Genomic DNA, 12,087 nt, shown 5'->3' on the forward strand with positions numbered 1-12,087 from the left:
AGGAGTGAGCCCACGGTGCAGCAGCAGCGCTTGTCCTTGGGCTTTAGCCCCTGGCCGCCTGGTTGAGCAGCGTGGGTCACAGCACCCACGTCTCCTGTGCCAGGCTGTGCGCCAGCTCCAGCCTTCACAGCACCACCATAGAGTCCCTGGGGCTCTCCCAGCATGGGCGATAGGAAACTTGCAGTGCTGGATGGGGATTGCTATGGAGCTGGTGAGTGCTGGTGGTGCTTTATTATTACTATTATTTCTCATTATTTGCATTGCAATCGTGCCCTGTAGCCTCTGTTAGGGGTAGCATGCTGTGGTCCAGGGAACATTCAAGATGTGCAGCTGGGTACAAGGCGTGTGCTTAGCCTCCCCTGGAAGGGCACTGCTGTGCACACAGAGGAGCCTCTAGCCCCGTGTGCCTTAGTCTCTCCTGCTGCCTTAAACTTCCCTCTTCTGAACGTGGCGTCTCCTTGGATTCACCAGCCTTAGGAAAGGCTTTGAGGCTGAGCAGGAATGCTTTTATTTCTGATTAGCAGTCGATCCTAGCCATTCCTCAGCACCCCCAGGATCAAAAAGCAGTCCAGAAACAAAGGAGACACAGTGTAAAATCCACCAGGATCCCCAAATCTGAAGAAGGGTTGCACTCATCATTGGGTTCACAGCATCTCTCTCACCTGGCATTGCTGCTGCAGCAGAAGGGTGGTGGACACAGCTGGTGGGGAGCAGCTTCTCTCCTGCAGGTCAGCCCATGGGCTCCTGGCCAAACAGCCTGGCTCTCAGCGTGGCCACTGAGAAGGAGAACAGCCTGGACAAAGCACGATCTGCCTTGGCTGCTGCCCGTCTCTCAGGCCTCCCTGTGGGTTGCGTGGACAAAAACCATGCCAGAGGAGCTCTGCAATTGCTCTCATTCCCACAAAGCAAACACCCCAAAGACCCAGGAGTTCCTAAGGCGTAATGTGGTAGATATCTAATGGCACATAGTAGTGCCAGGCAACAGATTAAGAAATGCAGTAATGATTGCCCTGTTACATTAGGGCCACTTTTTGCTATTTATTCAGCCCCATTACCATTTGTCAGAGCAAATGGCAACTGGTCACTGTCCCAAGGAATTCAGACTCTTTCAATCAGGCACTGCCATAAAAATTCAAGGTGTGGGATGTGGGGATGAGCTGAAATTGCAGCTGAGGGGGTGAGGGGATCTGGTGCAGCATTAATGTCATTACACACATTGAATTTGACTAGGAAACCAGGCCAAACACCACTGTGCTTCAAACATCTACAAGATCATCTCTGCTGACCAGTTCTCATTTGGGTTGTCATTTTTTTGCCTGTACACCACTATAGCCTCCATTAAGTCAACACCACCACCACCACTCATGGTGGACTGGACCTCAGCTGGGTGCAGAGCAGAAGAAAGAAGCCTGTAGCCCCTGTGGGACCACCACATCAAACGTGCAGATCAACATCTGCCTCCCACCCAAATGCTGGGCCCGGCCAATCCTCGTGAGCTACTAAAAAATTTGTGCCCCCCGGCACATGGCACCCGGTCTGATGTGACTGTGTGCCCCTGGATAAAGGAGCATTGAAAATGCTTGGTGCTGAAGTCTAGTCAAGGAAAAAACTTCCCTGCTAAGACTCACTCCGCAGTAAGTTTATTAGCAGTGGGACTTCATCGATAACATAGGTGGAAGAGGGCAACTTGCCGGTACGTGTGGGGAGACAGGTTTCCACCGCTTGATCAGCTGGCAAATCTCAGCGGGGACCATGCCTCCAGCCTTCAACAAGCCTGGCTCAGCAAGGAGTAAGTGAATCTTGCGGTATTTAAAAAGACGGTCTCAAGGGTTCCCTTTTAATCTCATCTCTGTTTGCAATTCCCCCTTCTGAGCCTATGAGCAACATTTCTTTCCCCTTCAAGTGCTACTCTGCTCTGTTCAATTTTCTCTTCATCCCTCCCTGCCCTCTCTTTCCCTCTGCTGTCCCCATCCCCATGTTTCTTTAATGGAGCTTGAAATTATAATACAGTGATTCAGCTTCCTTTCATGTCTGCCAAGAGTCAGTGGCGCTGCCCTGGAAATAGGGCTTGCTGGTTTTCCCAGCCTGTTCTGCAGCGCTGCCTCTGCTCGCTTATGCGGTGAGGCTGGGGACCTGTGCTCCTGCCACAGGTCACAAGGCCAGGAGCTTCCCCAGGTGCTGCTGGGCTTGGGCTGAATGCCACAGGGAAAAACCTTTTTGCCTTCCCAAAGCCTCATGCGCCGCTGTGCTGGGGCTGTGACTCAGCCAAAGCTGATGCCCAGACCTGCCTCCCGAAAAGCTCTCCGGGCCCCATCAGGAGAGATGTTGTAGCTCGGAGATGTGCCTTCTGAAGACTGGAGGTTACACGCAGGCTACAGCTCACATTTCCTTCCTCATGGCACAGCAGTGGAGCCAGCAAGTCGTGAGGAAGTGTCCTCCTTGTCCTCCTGATGCCTGTGGCTGCCTGCTGACACCTCTCACTCTCTGCCTTGGTCCTCATGCTTTTGGCTTTCACGTCACTAGACATACAGCCCCATGTTTCCTCTTCTCGCTGCTCCTCCCTGTTGTACAGACCTCCCATGCCCCTTCCTCTGCTCCATGTATGCTGTTATCCCATCTTGCCTTAATCCCCAGTTCACCACTATCCCTCCCCAGGAGCACAGCACACTCCGTGGAAGAAACATCTGCCAAACACCCTTTCTGCCATCAGCCTAAACTCGCTCTATTCTTTTCTTTCCTTCCAAGAAATGTTCCTCCTCCTTAACAGAGAATTTCTTGTGCCACCAACTCTCTGCTCCCTCTCATTCACCAGCCTCCAGGTTTTGCAGTGCTGGAGACACAGCGCTGACACTCCTCTGGAAGAAAGTGTGTGCAGTCCAGCCCCCGTCAGGAATTTCCCCTCGTCTTCATCCTTTCTGGACGAGCATACTATTGCCTTGGCTTCATGTTGTCGCTTTCTAGTGACCTCACACGCTGGCCCCTGCCAGTACTCGGGCTGGATGCCCGTGGCATGCTGACTGGCGGCATCATTACGCTCAGGTGTGCTGCCCTGCAGTCCAGCACCTCTGTCTCACCCGTGGGAGGGATGTCAATGATCAGCAGCAATGACTTCTGCCAAGCTCCCCTTCCCCTTCAGTGACAGCGATGTCTGTCAGCAGGCAGTTGTTAGCTTTCCCTCCATGCAGTGAGCATGAACAAAGAGGCACTGTATGGATACGTCTGTACATGGGGTGGCCGTTACCACGAGGACTTCCAGAGACAAGCAGCATGTATTTTTACGGCTGGAGCCTGGAAGCTGGGCTGTCTGCTAGAGAACAGGCACAAGTCCCCACGGGCCAGCTGCAGACAGGGAGCTGGCTTCTGCTGAGCCGTGAGTTACGTGTGTACGTGCAGCAGTAGGAATGTATGGAGTGAGTGTATATGTGCTGAGCAGGAAACGTCATCCGGCAGCCATCAGCGTGTCTGGGACCATGCTGGGAGTAGCAAACACATCTGTGGGCACGGTGCTGTTACCCACGGCCAAGAGTGCTGCACATGTGCACATGCTTGGAGCAGCCAGGAAGTGTCTCCTGGCCTTTCAGGTTAATTGATTTAGGAAGTAGTTAGACTTTTCCTCCATTAGTGAGGCAAGCGTTCCTCCCAAGAGCTTACCCAGGGACACTTTCCAGTAACTGTTCAGATAGCTCATGCATCATTTATTGTTAGAGATACTACGTCAATAAGGAGACGTTGTATAATAAACAGGAGTTACATGAAGGGAAGGGAAAACAAAATGCTTAATTCAATTCATAAAAGTGAAATCCTGTCTATAAAAGGTAGAAAGCTGTACGTAGAACTGGCTGTTTTTAAGAAGCATCAGTAATCCTTCCCATCTATCATCCCTTAAAGAGTCCTTTATAACAGCAGCTCAGCCAAGGCAAGACTTTGCTATCAGCAACGTACAGGAACAGGAGCAGTATCACTTTGGATAGACTCAGAGCCCTGTAGCATCCCTTGACATCCTCGTGTGCCAGAAGGCATCGGAGCTGTGTCACATAGGCACACCAACTGGCACAGGCAGAGAGAGCAAGAGCCAGCTGTGCCAGCACGTGGAGAGAAGTCACTGCTGCTGGAGAACGATCATTTAGGATATATAGTTCTATATATGATATATATATATATATATATATCATATAGATATATGGTTCTATATTCAGGTCCAGGCTCTCTGATCAGCAGACTACTCCTGGTACCCTTTATTTGCCCTGAAAATGCATTTGCTGTGCACACTCAGGATTTCTAGGCATACAGCATCTCTATCAGAAGTCTGTGTTGTGGCTGGGATCAGGCTGCCTCAAATCAACATATAGTTACAGAACATGCTCCCAGGACATACCTGAGCCACGGCAAAGAAATCCCAGGGGAAATGTGTGCAGTCTTAGCCTGCACGCCTCTCCGGTTCTGCTATCCTACAGGACACAGGAGGCAAGGACCACAGCAGTTGCCTGAAATCCAGAGATGAGGGTTGACAGCTATGACACAATTGAAACAGAAGAGCTAAATTATCCAAAAATGCCTCTTGTTCCCTCCTTCAGCCTCATGCAGAACCCTTCTTTAGGAGGGGACACAAAAGAAAGCAAGAGGGGGAAAAACATACTGTTACTGGCCCCTCCAGAGCTGTAATCCTAAGGCCCATCAGCTCAAAGTTTCACTTCAGATGATTTTAATCGCAGGTAGAGCTGTTTAATGGAGCGTGTCAAATGGCTGCTGGGCGCGGAGGCCAAGTTTGCATGTGATAGGTGCTCTGCTTTGGCTTACTTTCCTTGTTGCAATGCACGAATTGCTTCACACGAAAGTGTCAGCTTTAGCCATCTTGGCATAATCCACTGATGGGGAGAAGGAAGCCCTTTCCTCACAGAAAACTGGCAGGGCCAGGGACCAAAGAGCCTCTTTTGCTCTGAGAGATGCTTCCTTCTTGTGCAGATCAGCTAGCCTGCAAAACAGAAGGAAACTCCCCTGCCACTTATTTCTTACCTCGCTTCCTTGCAGCTGCTAAGAAGACAGCCCTGCTCCTGCAGGCCTGGGGACATCTGCAGAGCAGTGTCAAGAAGGAATTAATTATGGCGACAGTAATTGTCACCACCATATGGTGGTCAGACTTGCTCTGGAAGGGACAACACCTCTGCTTTCTCACCTGTCTTTCGCCCCAGAAGAGCTTCATTTCTGGGTAGTTCATGGCAGGGTGACAATAAGTGCGGAGCCTGTCCTTGCACTCAACACCAGGCTGCCACTTTCTGGCCCACTGGGTGCTAAAATTTCTCAAGATCCTGCTCAGGAGGAGTGTGAGATCACAGGGAGGACAGCGGCTCATTCCTCCTTACAGTCCTCGCTGAGGAGGAGTTTGCCTTGCCTTCCTTCTCATTGCCTTCCTCTTCCTCTGCCCTCCACTGTCATACCAGCAATCTCTCCTGCTGTCCTCTCCCAGAAGAAGGTGAGGGAGTCTGGGAGGCTCAGACTTCAGCTCCTTCTCAGCAAACCTCCAAGAAATCTTTGCTCTGGCCAGGGATGCTCTCCCCAGGTCTGCTGCATTCCTCCCTGGTCTCTTATAACCTCGGGCTCAGGGGCTTCCTAAGCAAGAAGACATGTTTTGCTTGTATTTAATAGCCCCAGGAGTTGTCTTCCTTGGGTTTGTCTGAATGCTTTTCAAGCCATGCAAACAAAAACCCAGAGGGTACTGTGGCAAGGAGTTCCCCAGGTTAACAGCACCTTGTATCAGGAGTTGCTCCATGCTGTTTTGAACGTCCATCAGGCTAGCTTCAGCTGATGCCCCTTTGTTCCTCTAGGACAGGAGCCAGGGAAGGGATGCTCCCTGCTTGTGCTGTCTGTACCACTTCCAATTGCACAGACCTCTACCACAGAATATTAAAAAATATCAAAAACTATTCAGCAAATCCCCAGCTGAAGAACTCGGCGCTCCTCAGGCAGGCTGCATTGATTTCTGCCAGCTGGGGTCCCAGCCCTCTGTCCTTACTAAAAACACCAGATGACCTCTAAAGGCTAGGTGAGCTTTGTGAAAACACTTTGTGTAGTGAAGGTCACTGTGTGTCTCAGGCATTTTCTATTCCTGCAGCACATACACTGCTACAGATTTCAGCTCAAAAATTCCTTTACAAGAAAAAAATGGCAAGACAAAGCAGGCACGAATCCACTGACCAACAGCGTGTAGCAAAGAAATTTGTTCTGTGGCATTCGAGGGATGTTTTGAATGAGATGATCAGGGCAGCTCAGGCTTAATACAGCTTTACATCATTAACAGTTAATGTGGAGCCAGAAGAGTGGAGTAAGCCGTACTTACTGCTAGTCATATCGTCTGCGGTGGCCAAGGAGAAAATAATCACTCCAGGCAAGCGGAGATTAAAGTGAGGTGACAGTGTCTGAGTGCTCATTTTCCTAAAAGTTGTAGATTTACTTGGCAGTGCTCGTAGCCTGTTTATTCACTAGTACTCACAAGAGGAAGGATAATCATTTTCTGTCACCAACCTGCTTATAGCAAGCCATCTCACATCCCTCGTGTCAGCCCAGGTGACTGTGGGCACACGAAGCATCGGGCACGCGACAGGACAGGACTGATCTTCCACTTCAGAGGTGGCACCAGCAAGTCTGGGACACGGAGGACCACTTCCCAACAGGGGCACAATGCCCCATTCTTTCTGCAACCGAAACAAAACAAGAATGAGCCACTACAGAGGCACAAAGCAAGGAGGAGGCAGTGTTGCAGCTCCCTCCCCACGCCCAAAGTTCGTTGGATGTGCAGCCACAAGCCCCTCATCAAGCAGACCCTCACCCAGAACAGCTCAGGGGGGTATTTGTGAGAAAAGGTCTCTCCGTGAGCCTCTCCTGAAGCACTGCTGCTAATGCAAACCTGCACCTAGGTGAGGCGACTGGGCCCAGAGGCATCACGGTAGGAATATGAGATGCTGCATTAGCGATGCTGCAGCTTGCCTTTGTTCTCCAGGGTGAAATCACGAGGCCAGATTCTGCCCTCGTCATGCCCCAGTCCTACAGCAGAGAATATTCAAGCCCTTGTGGCTGCCGTCTTGTGTGAGATAAACAAACCAAGGGTTGCTGCCCCTGCTACTGGCTGCTTTGCCATGTGGATACCTGTACTGCTGGAGAGCAGGTACCCCTGGGTGCCAGGCTGGAGGCAATTTACAGTGCTGGCAACAGATGGAGGGTCCCTAACCCACAGGTGAAACCTGACATGCTTTTTGATTAAAACCTGAGCGTGGCAGGTTTTTGCGCTAAGGATGGCAGCCACACACTTCAACAACTGCCACCCCTCTTCTCGCAGCAGTCCTTACTGAGAACATGAAAATGAAACCCAGAGAGCTCAAAGCCTGCTGACTGCTGGTGCCTCTGCTCCTCACTGGCCTCCCAAACCACCAGGGGGACCTGACCTCCATGGGGACTGGCTGCACCCTGTCTTACTGTCTGTGGTCAAGCAACACTTGTTGTGCCAGAAGAAACATTTGGAAGGAGAAACTGCCCTTCTGCTGCATCTGCCAGCAAACTACATGAAGCTGGGGCTGAGAAGTAGCTACGGCATCCTACAGCATGGCTAGCAGCAGGGAATACAGCCAGAGCATCCAGCGTACATCTGGGGCTTTATCCCTCCAAGCTGGTGAACACAGGGGTGTATTAAAACAAATCAGAACCAAACTGCTCATATCAGAGAGCAGAACCAAAAAGCCTGCTTGGGTTTGTTGCTGGGGAGGGTGATGATATGGGGACTGCCGCCACCTGGCCTTCTTTGCCACCACAGACCTGTCTTCCCGAGTCCCCTGCACAGGGCTGGGATGCTTGCTTGTGAGCAATAAGCTGCTCACAGCACTTCATGATGCTGCCCAGTGTTTCAAAAGGCAGTCTCTGGTTTGGGGTTATTCACCTGCTAAGGATGCCTTTATGTTACGAGAGCTACCAAGCAACTCCATGTCCTGCCTCAGAAAGCATTCAGATCTTCAGTTCACTTCGAAGCAGCCCTATGAAGGCAGAGCCCAATTTTGGAAACGAGGGTCATGATGCCAATAAAGACAGCGACTTATGAGGAGTAAGGGGGGGAGAGGAGACACAGTCTCCTAGGCAGGTGGATATTTGGGCTCGTTCAGCACTGTTCTCCAGCTGAAATAATTCACACTGAAACAAGTTTAATTTCAAAAACATGGCACTGCCTCAAAACATCTTACAGGTGAGATATCCAGCAGTAGGACATTGGTTTGTGTCCACACTTTTGTGATGTTGGTTTGCTCTCCAGCTCCCTGGTAGGTGATCTGGAGATATAACACACCATTGGGCCACAAAGTGCTGTCACGCCATTCACACTCAATGCAGCTCCTTTCTCTGAAAAGATTTATACTGGAGCCCCTTACCCCTTCACCAATGTAAGCGGTGAAACCGAAGCACTGAGAGTACTTCCTTCAGCTTTTATCCCTTGAGGAAAACCTGAATGAACACTAATTCTGGTATCAGAGCACCATTTGTGGTTTAGCTCAGGCAGCTTGTGACTGGGTTTTCATGAACGTGAAAGAACCCAGATGCTCAGTCACTGGCACCCTGGGATGCGAGAGCTCAAGGAGGAAGGTGTGTTACAGGAAGAAGCAGCCCCACCTGAGTAGCTGCTCCTCGGTAACTTACCTCTCCTAGCCCATCTGCTTCCCTCTGTTCTCCTATGCCTTGTTCACTGCTAGAGTCCTCCGTCCTGCCACATGGCCAAGCCCTTGTTACTCCGACAGACCTCTCGATGGCCACTGCTACTCAGAAGAGCCCGTTCCACTGAGTGTCCTGCAACTTAACCATCCAAGAACATTTTTCTCATGTGGGTCTCTCCTTCCCTGTCCAGGGACTTGAACTCATCAGGGAGACAGCGGAGTGAGAGATGCCACAGGCAACGGGGAAGGCCATGGTTCTCCGCCCCACCTCCACCCGTGTGTACCTTTGGGTCCCGCACATGTTCCCCATCAGGTGCCGACACCACGACAGAAAGCTGCCTGGCGTTACTGCCCCTACTGTTTCACATCGCCCCCCGTGAGGGCGCATCACATCCCGCGCTGAGCAGTCGTCCCGCTGCTGCCAGCGCTGGCTGTCAGGGTGCCAGCTGCCACTCGCTGCGTGTCCTTCCTGCCGGGACGCGGCAGCGAAGGCACGCAGGCAGGAAGGCAGAGAGAGGCATTTGGAGAGCTGGATCGGCACCAAGGGAGCGAGGAATAGCAAGCGAGGAGAGCTCTTCAAAGAGGAACATCAAAGCGTCGGAGACGGGGAGAGAGCTGCGAATGACAGATCTGGTTTAAAGAGCCATCTATCTCCCAGCTCCTGCTATGTAAATTACCACTGCTCGCTGGCTGCCGCCAATGCAGAGGTAATTGCTAATATTTTTCGGAAGCACCTCCTCTGGGCCAAGGCACCAGGCCTTCTGCCCACCTCCCACCGCGGTGTCAGTGGCAGAGACGTCCCCTGCCACACGAGAGCTGTGCTGTCCCTCCTCGGGATGGGGCAGCTGCACCGATAAGGGCGAGGGGCTGGCGACCTGCTCCTGCACAGCTCTGCCTCTTTGGTTGTCCCATGCTCCATCTGTCCTCTCCAACCTCCAAGTCCCTCCGCAGGTTCCTCACCATGCTGTTATCCTCGATCCTCCCATCCCATCTGCCTGCCTTATTCCACCCTCTCCTTCCCAGCCTCCTCCATTCCACTCCTCCTTCCCTTTCCCTCTCCTCATCCTCCTCTTCTCGGGGCTCCCTCACACACCTTTCCACCTACCTGGCGGAGTACAAGTCTGCCAGGAAGGCATCTTCCCACACAGCCTGAACAGCATGGTGGGAAAAAAGAGGTGCTGGCCAAGGCTGGAGTCAGCAAGGTTGAAATGGAGAGGCTGAGAAAATCTTCCTTGCTTTCTCACCAGGTTTACAGCACTTGGATCTTGAGCCCCCGTGACCCTGTTAAAAGATGAAGAACACACCACCCAGACCAGGACCAAGGAGGTGGCTATTGCATTTTGGAATATGTAGATTTCCAATCTGCCTGTTCCCCAAAACCAGAGCTTGCTTTCAGAGGAGAGCTGGGCATTTTGCTAATGTCACTGCTTTGAGTGAACCAAGCCAGTGCCATTCCCCAGAGACCTCCCCTTTCCCTTGTGAGAAGACAACTCCAGGGCCAGCCAGGAACCCCCCCCAATGAGTCCCTCCTGCCCTTCCAGCAACCCACTTTCCCTCTCTCAGCTCCATTTCCTTTACTGCAAACTGGATACCTTCTCCCACCTCCAAACATGACATGTGCCTACAGTCCCTTGTCCCCCACATCTCAAGTGCCCCCACACCCAGCATGAACCCTTCTCCTGACCCCTTCTCCCCCTGTTCCCCTTCACTGGTTCCCATTCTGGGGAGGGATAAACACAGCTGTGAGTTAGAGGAGAAAAACAAACGTATTTCTGGGGAGGGACGGAGGGTGGGAGACACAAGGCTGCTTGTCTGTGGGAGTCTTCACCCAGGGATATGGCTTACCCCAATCCCCATGGAAACCATGGGTGTGCACACACCACCTTCCCAAGGGTTAAGATACAACACAATTTCTTTCCTAGCCTCATCTATCTCAGTGGAGGAAATGAGGTCCTGAAATTTACCTTATGGGCTGAATACGAGCATGAGAAATTTCAGCCCAAAGGGTCAATTTTCCAGAAATATCTAAGTACCCAGGAACAGGGGCTCGAAATGAAAGTGTCTCTCGAGCCATCCCTTTCCTTCACCACTCTGGTGTGATAATAAGGTGCTTTTTATGTAAGTGACCTATTTTCCAGGGAAGCCAGTTCTCTGAGTGGGGAATTGGAAAATGACTGGTGCAGCGGTTTCTTACTTTAATATGTTTTCATTCTCCGCGAGCAACAAGCAGCTACTGTACCCAGAGGACTGAGGAGCTGTCTGCTCTCATCAGGGATGCTCCCTGGTGCCCAGCACAGCCAGGACGCTGGAGGAGAGCCTACCCCATGCGCTGTGCATGGGGGCTCATAGGAGGAGTCTCCCCTTTGTACTCACTGGCATAAAAGTAAAATGTTTGGGGGGATAGGGGCTATGAAAGGCAGGGAGGAAGGTATGGACACCCCTGAGCACCAGTGGCTAGAAAGACAGTGCCCACCTGGGGACAGGTTGGTGTGCTTTGAATTTGGTGTTAGCCCAGAGCATGGCTTTAAGGGTTTGCTTTCTCGGCTCAAGGAGAGTGACTCAGACCTCAGGAATCAAAACCTACTCACAGCCCTCAACCCCCAGCAGTCCTGCGTGAAGCTAGGACCACGGCACAGCAGAAACCGGCCCTCCCATATCCCATCTCCCAGCCAAGCTGTGCAGTTACCTGTGAACCAACTGGAAGGCCCAACAGGATGATGCACATGGGGAAGATGAAGCCAAGTTCCCTAGACAAGAGAAGTCCTGTCAAGGGTTGGGTCCATCCCACAGCTGCTGGCAAGGAAGGGAAATGCACAGAGGAGGGAATGCTGCCACATTTAGGGTCACAATTTCAGGGCACAATTTCGGGGCTTGGCCCTCCTTTGCTAGTTGGCTGGTGCAAGCCCTGTGGGTCCGTGCCCACGTCCTGCAGCCTGGCGGAGAGCAGCAGGAGGCACAGCACCTGCCAGCCAGGCAGGGGGACAGGACTCGACCTCATCCAGCAGTGAAACAGCCGCAGGGCAGCCCCGCAGTGCGGAGGAGCTCCCTCGGTATTCAGGCATACAGCAGCGCAGTGCTTACGCCCTACTCATGTTTGAAGGGTTCCTCCTCTGCTAAAAAACTCACATTTTAAAAAACTAAAAGATGTGATTGTGGCAAGAGGGATGTATTCACCAGGGACCAGTTTCAGCTCACCAAGCTGCTGTGAATCAGTAGACCCCTTTGCCCCAAGGCATCAAGAGAGATTAAAAACCATTAGTACACTAGAAAGACAACAGCAGTTTAATCAAAACATCTTGGGAGCAGCTTATGAATACTGTTAGCAGGCAATATTTTCTTGTGTATTTGTCTCTCATTAAGAAGGGCCTATCTTAAGCGGCTTCCTTTTCTGTTTTTGCTCTCT

The 12,087-nt window shown here is 51.7% G+C and overlaps 1 long non-coding RNA gene across 1 annotated transcript; it reads right to left on the reverse strand.

The window, feature by feature from the left end:
• Positions 1-284: 284 nt before the first annotated feature.
• On the reverse strand, positions 285-11,377 carry LOC125183675 (uncharacterized). The gene is made up of 5 exons (XR_007166041.2): positions 9,790-11,377; positions 8,671-8,823; positions 6,520-6,689; positions 4,376-4,484; positions 285-842 (listed from the first exon to the last, which is right to left on the reverse strand). It is a non-coding gene; the product is annotated as an uncharacterized lncRNA (long non-coding RNA).
• Between the last annotated feature and the right edge of the window lie 710 nt (positions 11,378-12,087).

This window comes from Anser cygnoides, chromosome 1, assembly GCF_040182565.1.
Source record: "Anser cygnoides isolate HZ-2024a breed goose chromosome 1, Taihu_goose_T2T_genome, whole genome shotgun sequence".
Taxonomy (NCBI): Eukaryota; Metazoa; Chordata; class Aves; order Anseriformes; family Anatidae; genus Anser; species Anser cygnoides.